At 46.5% G+C, this 14,223-nt stretch overlaps 1 protein-coding gene across 2 annotated transcripts in view; it reads right to left on the bottom strand.

Moving 5' to 3' along the window:
* The window catches only part of LOC126193696 (uncharacterized), a 71,498-nt gene that overhangs the window by 36,763 nt on the left and 20,512 nt on the right, over window positions 1-14,223 (bottom strand). The window contains exon 1 of one of the 2 annotated variants that reach the window (XM_049932709.1): window positions 14-355. The exons of the other annotated variant lie outside the window; for it this stretch is intronic. The gene's annotated coding sequence lies outside the window, so the exon portion shown is untranslated. Of the gene's footprint in view, window positions 1-13; window positions 356-14,223 lie in introns of those variants that run through there. 2 annotated transcript variants of the gene reach the window in all.

Raw genomic sequence — 14,223 nt, 5'->3', positions numbered from 1 at the left:
TCAAAAGATTTACCTTCCTCGGAGAACCATGTCATTGAATTATCATCTTCAGTTCAGACTGATTTTTTACCCAGTCTACCCATCTAATCTTCAGCATTCTTCTACAGCACACTTTAAAAGCATGTATTGTCTTCCTGCCTGTCATTTGAGACCTCAATCTTCATGCAGGTCTCCCTAATTTCGCAGCAGCTGGCATCTGTCTTTCCTACATTCAGGTCTGCTTCTACAGCTCTGCATTTCTCCTCTAGCCACTCTTTCTCTGCCATTTTTGAACTTTCTGCAAATCTCAATTTCTTAGATGTCTCTAGATATACTCCCTTCTGCTTCTCATTTGCTGCATTTTTATATTTTCCTCTTTTACCAGATTCAGTATCTCATGTGTTATCCCAAGATTTCCACCGCACCTTGTCTTCTTGCCTATTTGATCCTCAGTTATCTTCATGCTTTCATCTTTCAAAACTACCCATTCATCTTCCATTACAAAAGGGCACCCCCCCCCCCCCCCCCGCCCAAATTCTCTTAATTCTTAACCACCTCTGGTACTTTTAATGATTTAATAATTATCCGAAAAACATACTGGTATTTTCTTCTGTCAATGTGTCTCCAATAGCATTAATGAGAACATATCTATATATCTACATCTGTATACTCAAGCCACCTTATGGTGTGTGACGAAGAGTACTTTGTGTATCACTGTCAAGTAATCCTTTGCTGTTTCAGTCGCAAATGTTTTGCAGGAAGAACAATTGCCAGTACGCCATCATGGTCTTCTTACAAGAAACCCATTGGAGGTCAATTCCTATAGACACTTAAGCTTTTGGAACTTCAACAAATCATACCACAATGTAAAAAGTTGCTATTGCAACTACTATCACTAAAGTTGGTTGCGCATCTTGGCGCTTTTGCCCTTCCTAAATGAATATGTAATACAACAGGCTGCTCTTCTTTAGATCTTGTGTATTTCTTCTATTAATTCTATCTGATGTGGACCCCAGACCGATAAGCAATATTCATATATTGGTCAAATGAGGAGTTTGTAAGCTACCTCCTTTGTGGTCTTTCAATGAATTTGTCTGGCAGCTGCCTTTAACTGCAATTAGTTTTATGTGGTGATTCTATTTTAAATTGCTCCATACACATACTCCTAGACATTTTACGAATGTGACTGCTTCCAGTGATTGTTCTGCAGCTGTGTAACCATACAATAAAGAGTCTTTCTGCCTATTTCTGCACAATAAACTACATTTGTTTATTCTGAGGGTTAACTGTGAATCCTGCACCAGTGTTGATCCTCTGCGGGTCTTCCTGTATTTTGGTACAACTTTCTAGCATTGTGATTTCTCTGTATACAGCAGCATCATGTGCAAAAAGCCTTACGGAACTTCTGAAGTTATCCACTACATCGTTTATATACATTGCAAAAGGTAAAGATACTATAATACTCCCTTGGGGTAGGCCTAAAGTTACTTTTATATCAGAAAATTTCTTTCCTTTGACAGCAATTTCAAAGAATGATTGCCTACCGAACACACTGGCTCCTAATTACATATATTGAACAAGCAAATCTATGTTTACCACATGACTGTGCTGGTGCGATTTATGGTAAATCGTTTACTTTGTTGCCGGGGGAACATAGTTTATCGTTTTAGGTTGTAAATAGCAATGAGTGAAAGCGTTGCAGATTTGAGTGCTGATAGTCTCACATGGTGAAATCTAATCTCTTGGGGTTATGTAGTGTGGAAAGTTACTTGAAACTCCCTGGCAGATTAAAACTGTGCGCCGGACCGAGACTCGAACTTGGACCTTTGCCTTTCGTGGGCAAGTGATCTACCAAATGAGCTACCCAAGCACTTTTGGTAGAGCACTTGCCCGCTATAATCTGCCAGGAAGTCTTATCAGCGCACACACTGCTGCAGAGTGAAAATTTTATTCAAGTTACTTGAAATTTGAATTGGACTTTGGATTTCTTCGAAATGAGGATAGCAGGAAATGTCTAGTGTCATGAACTCAACTCCGTAAAACTTCACTAGAAAGGCGTGGATGTTGACTTTCTTTGCAACTGTACTGCGCTCAATGTCACAAGAGCACATCTATAAGAAAGAACACATGGTTTGATAGGTCCGAAGTTATCCATTGAGAAGAGTGTAATTTTAGTTTCTTGTTGGGTAAGAGACTCTACGCTACAAGCAACACCTTCTGAAACACAATTTTTCACAAACATCATGTGCGACTACTACGGTTGCTGTCAATAAGTTGCTATAGTCATGTACAAGTGTGTTCCAAACAGGGGACAAAACAAGGTTGTCAAAAATAGATGAATCATATATAGCTACTAGGAAATATCAGAGGATGACCACTGAAAGAGAAAGTTGAAAATATCTGCATATTTGATGGTATTGAAAAAGAATCCCACGAGTAATTTATAGTTCAAGTTTATTCAAGTGGGAAGGAAACTTTGGTCATCCGTAAAGCACTTTATGTTGCCAGGCACAAAAGTGATAACAGATCGCTTTAATTCATACAACACCTTAAAGAAAGGAGGATTTCAACATTAATTTGAGAGTCATCCCGCTGAATAGGTGTCATCTGTTGATCCATCTGTCCACAAGCAGAACATCAAATGTTTGTGGAAATCTATCAAATTGTCAATACGGAGAGACTCATCCAGGAGATGGAAACAAACTCTACCTCTTTCAGTACCTACATTTCCACAATTTGTGGTTGCATGGAAAAATTGACCCTCCCAATATTTCTGACTGACATAGCAAGTATGTACCTGCATTATGGGAAAAAAGAATTGTTGCCAGTGGCTTATACAACACGAGTACCAGTGCATGAAGACGTAGCTGATGAGTAAAGTAAGTGAAGTTACTACTTTCATTTGTTATTAATTTTAACTTAGTAAACTTCCATCTCTCGTTGCTGCTCTAGTGAAAGCTGTAAACAGTGGGAGGGAATCGGGTGCTTGAAATCCGATATAGCAGGAAATAGTGGGGAGCCGTGGCACGAAGAACAGGACTTCTGGTCATGTCATTACAGGGTTACGAATACAAAAAAAAAAAAAAAAACAGACCTAATGCAGGAATAGTTTTAATAATGAATAAGAAGATAGGAATGCAGCTACAAACAATGTAGTAAACACATTATCATGACCAAGATCTATACAAAACAAACACCCTCTACAGAAGTACAAGTTTATATGCAAATTATGAGATGTGATTTAATTAGATATACTTTTCATTCCAATGGATCCATAGTGATGAGACCCTTCAGGAGTAGAACAGGTTGCTGGCAAGTAACTGGAAACTTGTGTTCTTGAATAATGCAGACCTTTCTTTCTGGACAAATGTAAGCAACTTTAAATCACTGTGAAGATTACTCTTATTTCTAGTACTGATTCCATGAGTTGAGATGTTTGAAAACACACACACACACACACACACACACATCAAAAAAAATTTTGCATCACCGCGGTTCCCAGAAATCCTGAAGAAAAACGTTGACTGTGGATATTGTATCACAGGCACAGTCCCTTAAACTGTCCAGAGATGTCACTAAACTGGCATAAAGATGTAAACAACCATGCATGAGCAGCGCCTATTAAATGGAGGGGCTCCGACAGCCAATCAGTTCCAGTCATTCCACCAGGAAGGAGGTACATGGTTCGTATTGTCTGTAGTTCAACCATGCATAGTGGTCAGTACCACAATTCGACTGCGTCTGCATTCTTACTTTGTGCCAGGAAGGGCTCTCAACAAGGGAAGTGTCCAGGTATCTCGAAGTGAACCAAAGCGATGTTGTTTGGACATGGAGGAGATACAGAGACAGGAACTATCGATGACGTGCCTCGCTCAGGCCATCCAAAGGCTACTAATGCAGTGGATGCCTGCTACCTATGGATGATGGTTCAGAGGAACCCTGATAGCAATGCCACCATGTTGAAAAATGCTTCTCGTGCAGCCAGAGGATGTCATGTTACGACTCAAACTGTGGCGCAATAGGTTGCATGATGCGCAACTTCACTCCCGACATCCATGGTGAGGTCCATCTTTGCAACCACGACACCATACAGCGCATTATAGATGGGGCCAACAACATGCCGAATGGACCACTCAGGACTGGCAACACATTCTCTTCGTCGACGAGTGTCGCACATGCCTTCAAGCAGACAATTGTCGGAGACGTGTTTGGAGGCAACCCGGTCTGGCTGAACATATTGGAAACACTGTCCAGCGAGTGCAGCAAGGTGGAGGTTCCCTGCTGTTTTGGGATGGCATTATGTGGGGCCGACGTACACTGCTGGTGGGCATGGACGGCACCATAAAAGCTGTACAACACATGAATGCCATCCTCTGACCGATAGTGCAACCATGTTGACAGCATATTGGTGAGGCATTCGTCTTCATGGATGATAATTCACGGCACCATCATGCACAGCTTGTGAATGACTTCCTTCAGGATGACGACATCGCTCGAATAGAGTGGCCAGCATGTTCTCCAGACATGAACCCTATTGAACATACCTCAGATAGATTGAAAAGGGCAGTTTATGGACGACTAGACCCACCAACCACAAACCGCCGTTGAGGAGTGGGACAATCTGGACCAACAGTGTCTTGATGAACTTGTGGTTAGTACGCCATGATGAATACGGGCATGCATCAATGCAACAGTAGAATACGGGCATGCATCAATGCAACAGTACGAGCTATTGGGTGTACAGCAATATGGACCACCATCTGTGAAGGTCTCACTGTATGGTGGTACAACATGCAATGTGTGGTTCTCATGAGCAGAAAAAAAAGGGCAGAAATGACGTTTATGTTGATCTCTATTCCAATTTTCTGTACAGGTTCCAGAACTCTCGGAACCAAGGTGATGCAAAGCTTTTTTTTATTATTATTATGTGTGTACTATCTAATCAAGAAATTCATTAAAAAATAAATTCCTTGGGAAGCAATAGTTAGTATCCCTAGTTTCCAAAACAGGCTACTTTACGATGTTCTTGAGTTCACATCACAAGTAATTCTTATTACAAGTTTTTTGGACCCTCAAAACCTTGGCTTGCTTTGAAAGTTAGTGTAAAAAGAATTGTATATGACATTATGGAATGAAAGTAAGCAAATCGCTATTCTATTAAATGGGACCTACAGGGTGGACGGAGAATTTCTCCTTCAAGACTTACGAAATTTTTTTCCTAAAAATGCGTTCCTACATTTGAACGAATGATTTGAATAGTCATCTGTTTGCTCTTTCAGTATACATAATTATAATGACATTCTTCAACTTCTCTGCCAAAAACACACTGAAGCCACTGATCATTTGTCAGGAACGACTGAATTTCAATTCTCCTGAATGCATGCAGTAATTTGTCTACGTTGCGTGGATGAGGTTCTTTGAAGACTGCAACCTGAGGTAGGGCTATAGTTACCCTATCAGTTTTAAATCCGAGCGTTTCCAGGCCAGTCATCCCAAACAACAGGAAATGTTTGGCTGTGTGAGCTATTGCTCCAACTTGTGTAAGAACAGCACTGACTGGATTTGGGAAATGACCAGTCTGGACTGCTTGAGCCTAGAGAGAAACAAACCTTTCCTGATAAAAATTATTGTTGGCACCCCTTTATGCATCAACCACATACAATTCAGTTTTTCCACAGCCACAGATGGGAACAGCAACTGCTGTCTGCAATACTTACTTTTGTCTGTGGTTCATTTTTTCTTTTCTTTTCTTTCTTTCTTTTTTTTTTTTTTAAATGGCGCAAAACTGCTATGGTCATTAGCGCAAGGTCTGTGACTTAGGAAACGGTAAAAAACGAAAATGGAAACCAGCAGCAATGGGAACAAAACTCAAAAAATTGGAGAAACTAATAGCAGAAGGAAAGCTTAAAAATCCACTACAGAAAGGGGTTGGTTGTCCCCAAAAAGAGCTTCAAATGACTGATGTCATCTCACTGGCACTAATGAACTCGAGAACGCGATCAGCCGAGCGCGTGTCATCTGCTAAAATGGACGATATATCAGGCGACAGCTGTAGGCGGGCGCGTAACGGAGTAAAATAGGGGCACTCAATTAAAAGGTGTCTTACCGTCCACAGATGAGAGCAGTGGGGACAGAGTGGGGGAGGATCGCCGCTTAAAAGATGTCGATGGCTAAAAAGACAGTGCCCTATCCAGAGTCTAGTTAAAATTACCTCCTCCCGACGATGCGTTCAGGAGGAAGAGGTCCAAGCACAGGGAAGAGCTTTCACGTCCCGCAATTTATTATGGGGAAGTGTCGACCAATGTGCGTGCCATAAAAGAACAACAAAATTACATGAAATGCTCCGAAGATCGGCGAAGGGAATCAATCGAATAGCTGGCCGAAGAAGAGAGACTGCAGCCTTGGCCGCTATATCGGCCGCCTCATTGCCACAGATACCAACATGTCCTGGGAGCCAGAGGAACGCCACAGAGATGCCCCCCAAATGGAGCAAGCGCAGGCAGTCCTGAATCCGGTGGACCAGAGGGTGGACAGGGTACAGAGCTTGCAAACTGAGGAGAGAGCTGAGAGAATATGAACAGATAACATACTGTATTCGCTGATGGCGGCGGATGTAGTGGACAGCCTGAAGAACAGCGTAAAGCTCCGCAGTATAAACCGAACACTGGTCGGGAAGCCGAAATCGATTTGGGGTGTCGCCAACAATATAGGCCCTACACCTAACGATGTTTTTGAGCCATCAGTGTAAATAAATGTGGCTTCCTTCATTTGTGCACATAGAGCAGCAAATGCCCGACGATAAACAAGTGAAGGGGTACCATCCTTGGGGAATTGACAAAGGTCACGAAGCAGGCAGATCCAGGGACAGAGCCAAGGCGGTGATGTGCCCCAAAAGTTGTCAAGAAGGTTTTAGGAAAGCGGAAGGAAAGAGAATGGAGCAGTTGACGGAAGCGGACTCCCGGTGGTAGTAGGGAGGAAGGGCGGCCTGCATACCCTACATCCAAGGAGGAGTCGAAAAAAATGTCAAGGGCCAGATTAGCAGGCATGGAAGACAGATGGCTAGCATAACGACTCAGGAGGACAGCTCGCCGATTGGACAGCGGAGGTTCAGCAGTCTCAGCATAGAGGCTTTCCACAGGGCTGGTGTAAAAAGCTCCAGACACTAAACGTAATCCACGGTGGTGGATAGTCGAGACGCCGAAGAATAGAAGGCTGAGCAGAGGAGTAGACTATGCTTCCATAGTCCAATTTCGAGCGCACTAAGGCGCGATAGAGGCGGAGAAGGACCACTCGGTCCGCTCCCCAGGAGGTACCATTCAGGACACGGAGGGTGTTGAGGGATCGCAGACAGCGAGCCGAAAGATAGGAAACGTGGGAGGACCAGCACAGTTTTCTGTCAAACACAAGACCCAAGAATTTAGCGACGTCCGAAAACAGAAGGTTGACAGGTCCTAGATGTAAGGAGGGTGGAAGAAACTCCTTACGTCGCCAAAAATTAACACAAACGGTCTTACTGGGAGAAAAACGGAAGCCGGTTTCGATGCTCCAAGAGTGGAGGCGATCGAGACATCCTTGAAGACGTTCAAGAAGGCTGGTCCGTTAAGAGCTGTAGTAGATCGCAAAATCGTCCACAAAGAGTGAGCCCAAGACATCAGGAAGGAGACAATCCATAATCGGATTTATGGCAATGGCAAACAGTACAACACTCAGCACGGAGCCCTGGGTACCCCGTTTTCTTGGGAGAAAGAACGAGAGAGTGGTGTTCACCCGCACTCTAAATGCGCGCTCTGCCATAAATTCGTGAAGAAAAAGGGGCAGCCGACCTCGAAAGCCCCAAGAGAACAGTGTGCGGAGGATGCCTGTCCTCCAACAGGTATCGCATGCTCTCTCCAGATCAAAAAATATTGCTACTGTTTGGCGTTTCCGGAGAAAATTGTTCATGATATAAGTGGAGAGAGCAACAAGATGGTCAACTGCAGAACGATGCTTTCGGAAACCGCATTGGGCAGGTGTTAAAAGACTGCGGGACTCCAGCCACCAAGCTAAACGGCAATTCACCATATGCTCCAAAACCTTACATACACTACTCGTGAGAGAAATGGGGCGATAGCTAGAGGGAAGATGTTTGTCATTTCCAGGTTTCGGAACAGGGACGACGATAGCTTCCCACCATCATCTGGGAAAAGTACTATTGGTAAAAATTCGATTATAAAGGCGAAGGAGGTAACGCAGACTATGGTATGATAAATGCAGCAACATTTGGATGTGGATACCATCCGGTCCTGGGGCGGAGGAGCGAGAAGAAGAGAGTGCATGCTGGAGTTCCCGCATGGGGAAAACAGTATTGCAGCTTTCGCGATTTTGAGAGGAGAAAGCAAGAGGTCGCACTTCCGCTGCAAGTTTCTTCGGGAGAAACGTTGGCGGGTAATTTGAAGAGCTCGAAATCTCAGCAAAGTGTTGACCCAATGAGTTAGTAATTGCGATAGGGTCCACTAATGTATCATGCGCGACAATGAGCCCAGAGACCGGGGAGAAACTAGGCGCGCCTAAGAACCGTCGAATCCGACTCCAAACTTCCGAGGAGGGAGTGAAGGTGTTAAATGAGCTAGTAAAGAATTTCCAGCTTTCCTCCTTGCTATCGCAGATGACGCGACGGCATCGCACTCGGAACTGCTTATAGCGGATACAGTTGGCCAAAGTAGGATGGTGGTGGAAAACGCGAAGAGCACGTCGCCGCTCACGTATTGCGTCATGGCATGCCACGTTCCACCAAGGAACTGGGGGGCGCCGGGGCAATGCGGAGGTGCGTGGTATTGAACATTCTGCAGCTGTAAGAATAACGTCTGTAATATGTATGACCTCATCGTCGACGCTAGGAAAGTGACTGTCATCGAATGTCGCTAGAGACGAAAGAAGTGTCCAATCGGCTTCGCCAAACTTCCAGCGTCACGGGCGCATATATGGCTGTTGAGGCTGCAGTCTAAGGACACATGGAAAGTGGTCACTCGTGTGTGTATCATCAAGGGCGAACCATTCGAAGCGCCGAGCTAGCGGAACAGTACCGACCGAAAGGTCCAAATGAGCGAAATTTGTCATGGAGGCAGACAAAAATGTAGGGTCCCCAGTGTTGACGCAAACTAGATCCACTTGGTGGAAGACATCTAGCAATAGTGAGCCACGCGGACAAGGATGTGGAGATCCCCAAAGCGGGTGGTGGGCATTGAAGTCCCCAACCAGCAAATAGGGGGGTGGAAGCTGACCAAGAAGATGAAGGAGATCAGCTCGTGCCATTGGTGTGGACGATGGAATGTATACAGTACAAAGAGAAAAGGTATGTCCAGAAAGGGAAAGACGGACAGTGACAGCTTGGAAGGAAGTGTTTAAGGGGATTGGGTGATAATGGAGAGTATCATGGAGAAGAATCATGAGTCCTCCATGGGCTGGAGTGCCTTCAACAGAGGGGAGATCAAATCGGACGGACTGAAAATGGGGGAGAACAAAGCGGTCATGGGGACGCAGCTTTGTTTCCTGAAGACAGAAGATGACCGGCGAGTAGGATTGTAAGAGGATCGACAATTCATCCCGACTGGCTCGAATGCCGTGGATATTCCAGTGGATAATGGACATAGGGTGAACAGAAAATGGAGGAATGTGACCAAGGTTGCCGTCAACTCAGCGACTGCTCAGAGCTTGCGACCGACAGCATGGAATGGCAGTCAGCCGAAAGCAGGAGATCCTGATCCCTAGGTTATTCAGGTGCAGCTCCTGCCACCAGCGATCGGCCGGTTGATCAGCCGCCAGCAGTGCGCCTCGGCGACACAGAAGACGGCCGAGGGCGATTACCGCCAGGTGGTGCTGTAGACAAGACACGCCTTGGCGGAGAAGGAGATGAACTGGGTTTCTTACTAGCCTTCTTGGAAACATGATGTTTAGATGAAGGAGGAACCGATGGTTGTGAAGTTGGGGTACGTAAAAAATCTTCACAAGTATGCTCTTTTTTCGAAGTCTTGGTGTCTGACTTTTGGGCTCGAGATTTAGCAGAACCCGATGAAGGATGAGCCATAGAGCGGGCAGGCGAAAGTGAGGAGGTTGAACGGGCTATTTTTGCGCTGGCCGACCTGACGATCGTGGCACTAAAGGTAAGGTCACAAGTCTGCGTGGCCGCCTCCTTTGTTGGCCGAGGAGAGTCAAGGACATTGCTGTATTTTCCTGTCTGAGGCACGGTGGGCTGTCGACTGGCGAATAATTTTCGAGCAGCAAAGGTCGACACCTTTTCCTTCACTCTGATTTCCTGAATGAGCTTTTCGTCTTTAAAAATGGGGCAATCTCGAGAGGAAGCAGTGTGGTCACCCATACAGTTGATGCAACGAGGGGATGGAGGTGGACAACCACCCTCATGGGCATCCTTGCCACACGTAACACATTTGGCCGGATTGGAACAGGACTGGCTGGTGTGATTGAACCGCTGACACCGATAGCAACGTGTAGGGTTGGGAATGTAAGGGCGAACGGAAATTATCTCATAGCCTGCTTTGATTTTCGATGGGAGTTGAACTTTGTCAAATGTCAAGAAGACAGTACGGGTTGGAATGATGTTCGTGTCAACCCTTTTCATGACTATGAACAGCCGTTATGCCCTGGTCGGACAGGTAGTGTTGAATTTCCTCGTCTGACAATCCGTCGAGGGAGCGTGTATAAACGAACCCACGTGATGAATTTAAAGTACGGTGCGGCTCCACCCAGACGGGGAAGGTGTGTAGCAGTGAAGTACGCAGCAATTTTTGGGCCTGGAGGGCACTGACTGTTTCTAACAACAAGGTGCCGTTTCGTAATCTGGAACAAGACTTTACAGGACCTGCAATTGCGTCGACACCTTTCTGAATAATGAAAGGGTTGGCCGTGGAGAAGTTGTGACCTTCGTCAGACCGAGAAACAACAAGGAACTGTGGCAACGATGGAAGGACTGTCTGTGGCTGAGACACACTGAACTTACGTTTGTGAGCTGACAGAGTAGAAGACGAGGAAACCATTGCGAACGTATCCCCCATGATTACCGGCGTCTCCAATGGCGCACTCCTTCCTTGTGGGGGCCCTCTCTGAGGGCACTCCCGCCTTAGGTGATTGTTCACACCTCAGGTCACACCTCCCGACAAACAGACGGAGGGACCAATCGGCACTTTCGGAAGGTATCAGCTCGGGTAATCACCCCTCCCTGGGCCTGGCCGTTACCAGGGGGTACGTACATGTCCTACCTGTCTACCCGGGGCGGGGAATTACGCGTTACCCTGTCACCAGCTACGCATGGAAATGCATGGGTCGGCCTTCAGACACCCACAGGGAGGAAAAAAGAGAAAGGGAAAGGAGAGAGGTCTCAAACGCCGCAGCGGAGAAAAGGGCAAAGAGAAGAGGTAAGGAAAAGAGAAGGACAAGGGAAGTACGAAGACTTGCAAGCGGAGAAAGCAAAGAATTTGTTACAGTTTCGAGCGTCCGTCTCCGGACGTAGGCACAAAACATACTCCCAGAGGTGAAGGGGGGGGGGGGCGAAGATGGGGGATGGGGAAGGATGCGGAAAGGGAAGGTATGCAGCCCGGAAAGGATGGAAGGCCACATTAGCTCGGGGTCACGTGCTCGCTACGCACATATCCACAAAAGAGTTGTGGACTCCCTTGGGGGGTTGGTTGGTACAAAAACACCCAAAGTACATGTGAGAAAGTAAAAGGGGGAAAACGAATGGGGAACCACACCTAAAATGAAAACGAATGGAACGAACAAAAAATGGGGTAAACATACACCACAAGGGAAAGTAGAAGAAGGTATTAAAACCATAGAGCAGATGGTCTGAGCTGGCTGATAACAATAATAAAAGAGGATGAGCCAGCCACTCTGCAACACATTAAAATGTCCACCCCAAAAAGACAAGGCAAGATGAACACATGTAAGGAAAAGACGACCAACAAGACAAACAAATGCAAAGAAACTGCAACAGAGTTAAAATGGAGGGAGGGTGGCAGCCTCGGAAACAAGGCAAAATGCCCACCCTTAGATGGTATGATAAAAACCCACCTCATGAATAAAACGTAAAACTAAATCTGCTGCCGAGGCATTGTTGCCCAAAACCGAAGGTAAGGTGCTAGGAAGGTTAAAAGTCTACTGCAGAAGGGCTAAGGAAGGTGGGCAGTCCAGCAAGATATGGACAACAGTCATATGTGAGCCACAGTGACACCGAGGTGGGTCATTGCAGCGGAGGAGGTAGCCATGTGTTAGCCACGTATGGCCAATGCGGAGTCGGCAGATAACCACACAGTCTCTCAGAGAGGCCCACATGGAGGACTTCTACACATTCGTAGTCTCCCTAATGGCACACAGTCCGTGGTGTGTACCGAGATTATGCCATTCTGTCTCCCAAAGCTGAAAAACCTTGCAGCATAATAATGATCGGAGGTCAGTTACGGGGATGCCGATTTCCAGAAGCAGTTTTTGTGTAGCCTGTCGCAAGTTCATTTCCTGGGATTCTGACATGGCCTGGGGTCCACACAAACACCACGGGATGACTAAACCATTCCAGGGCATAGATGGACTACTCCTGGATGGTCGCTACCAAAGGCTGGTGGGGGCAGCACTGGTCGATAGCTTATAGGCTGCTAAAGGAGTCAGTACAGAGAAGAAACGACTCACCAGAGCATGAGCGGATGCGCTCAAGAGCATGACAAATGGCCGCTAGCTCTGCAGTGAAAACACTGCAGTCATCTGACAAGGAGTGCTGTTCAATATGTCCTCCATGAACATATGCGAAACCAACATGACCACCAGCCATCGAGCCGTTGGTGTAAACCACTTCGTGGTCCCAATACATGTCAAGAATTGAGAGGAAGTGACAGAAAAGAGCTGCGGGGTTAATTGAGCCCTTAGGACCATGTTGCCGAAGTTTCTGCCTAGATGTACACCATGGAGGTGTACGTGAATGGACCTCGAGTATAGGTGGTAAAGACAAGGACTCCACTTCACGCAGAAGAGATCGGATGCGAACCACAATCATAAGCTCTGATCTGGGCCTCCGATGCAGGAGATGAACCGCAGTGGGTGGGGAAAAGCAGACGGTAATTCGAATGCTCAGGAGAACAACGAATGTGTGCAATGGAACTGGCAAGCAGTTGTGCATGCCTAACCTTCAATGGAGGAACTCTGGCCTCCACCAGGATACTGGTCGGTGGACTCGTCCTAAAAGCTCCCATTGCCAGGCGGACTCGTCCTAAAAGCTCCCATTGCCAGGCGGACTCGTCCTAAAGGCTCCCATTGCCATTCTAACGCCACAGTGGTGCACCTGGGTTGAGTAAACGCAATGCCGAGGGTGCCGCCGAACCATAAACCAGACTACCAGTCAAGCACATTGGTGAGGCTGATGGGCCGATAACTACTCACATCAAGCAGGGATCTGCCAGGTTTGAGAACTGGACTGATGGTGCTCTCTTGCCATTGCGATAGAAAGACGCCATCGCACCAGATCTGGTTGAAGATGATGAGGAGATATCGCTTCTAGTCAGATGAGAGATGTTTGATCATCTGACTGTGGATCCGATCTGGCATAGGAGCTGTGTTGGGACAATGTGCAAGGACGCTGAGGAGCTCCCGCTCTGTAAATGGAGCATTATAGGGTTCACTGTGACATTCAGTAAATGAGAGGGCTTTGCTTTCCATCCGCCGTATGAGGGTTCGAAATGCTGGGGGATAATTCTCCAACACGGAGGCTCGAGCATAGTGCTCAGCTAAGTGCTCGGCAATTGAGTCTGTGTCGGTATATAACACACCATTGATGTTAATGTCAGTGACGCCTGTTGGGGTCTGGTACTCACAAATGCATTTGATCTTCGTCCAGACTTGGGAAGGTGATGTATGGCACACAATGGTCCAGACATACCTCTCCCAACATTCCTGATTCCGTCTTTTTATAAGCTGGTGAACGCGGACAGGGAGCCGTTAGGTGCTCTAGGGAAGGGTGCCATTTATGTCTGTAGAGCTTGCCTATGCTCTTAAATGGCCTCAGCGATTTCCGACAACCACTGAGGTACTGACTTTCGCTGGGGGCACCCTAAAGAACAAGGAATCACATTTCCTGCCGCAGAAACGATGGTACCATGTGGGGAGGGGGGGGGGGGGGAGAGAGGAGGGATTCAACGGTGACAGCAGAGGTGAAAGCTTCCCAGTCTGCCTTGTTTAAAGCCCGTCTTGGTAGACGTCAGGGAAATG

The sequence above is a fragment of the Schistocerca nitens genome, chromosome 1, assembly GCF_023898315.1.
Source record: "Schistocerca nitens isolate TAMUIC-IGC-003100 chromosome 1, iqSchNite1.1, whole genome shotgun sequence".
NCBI classification, from domain to species: domain Eukaryota; kingdom Metazoa; phylum Arthropoda; class Insecta; order Orthoptera; family Acrididae; genus Schistocerca; species Schistocerca nitens.
This window is presented reverse-complemented; position numbering and strand designations above follow the sequence as displayed.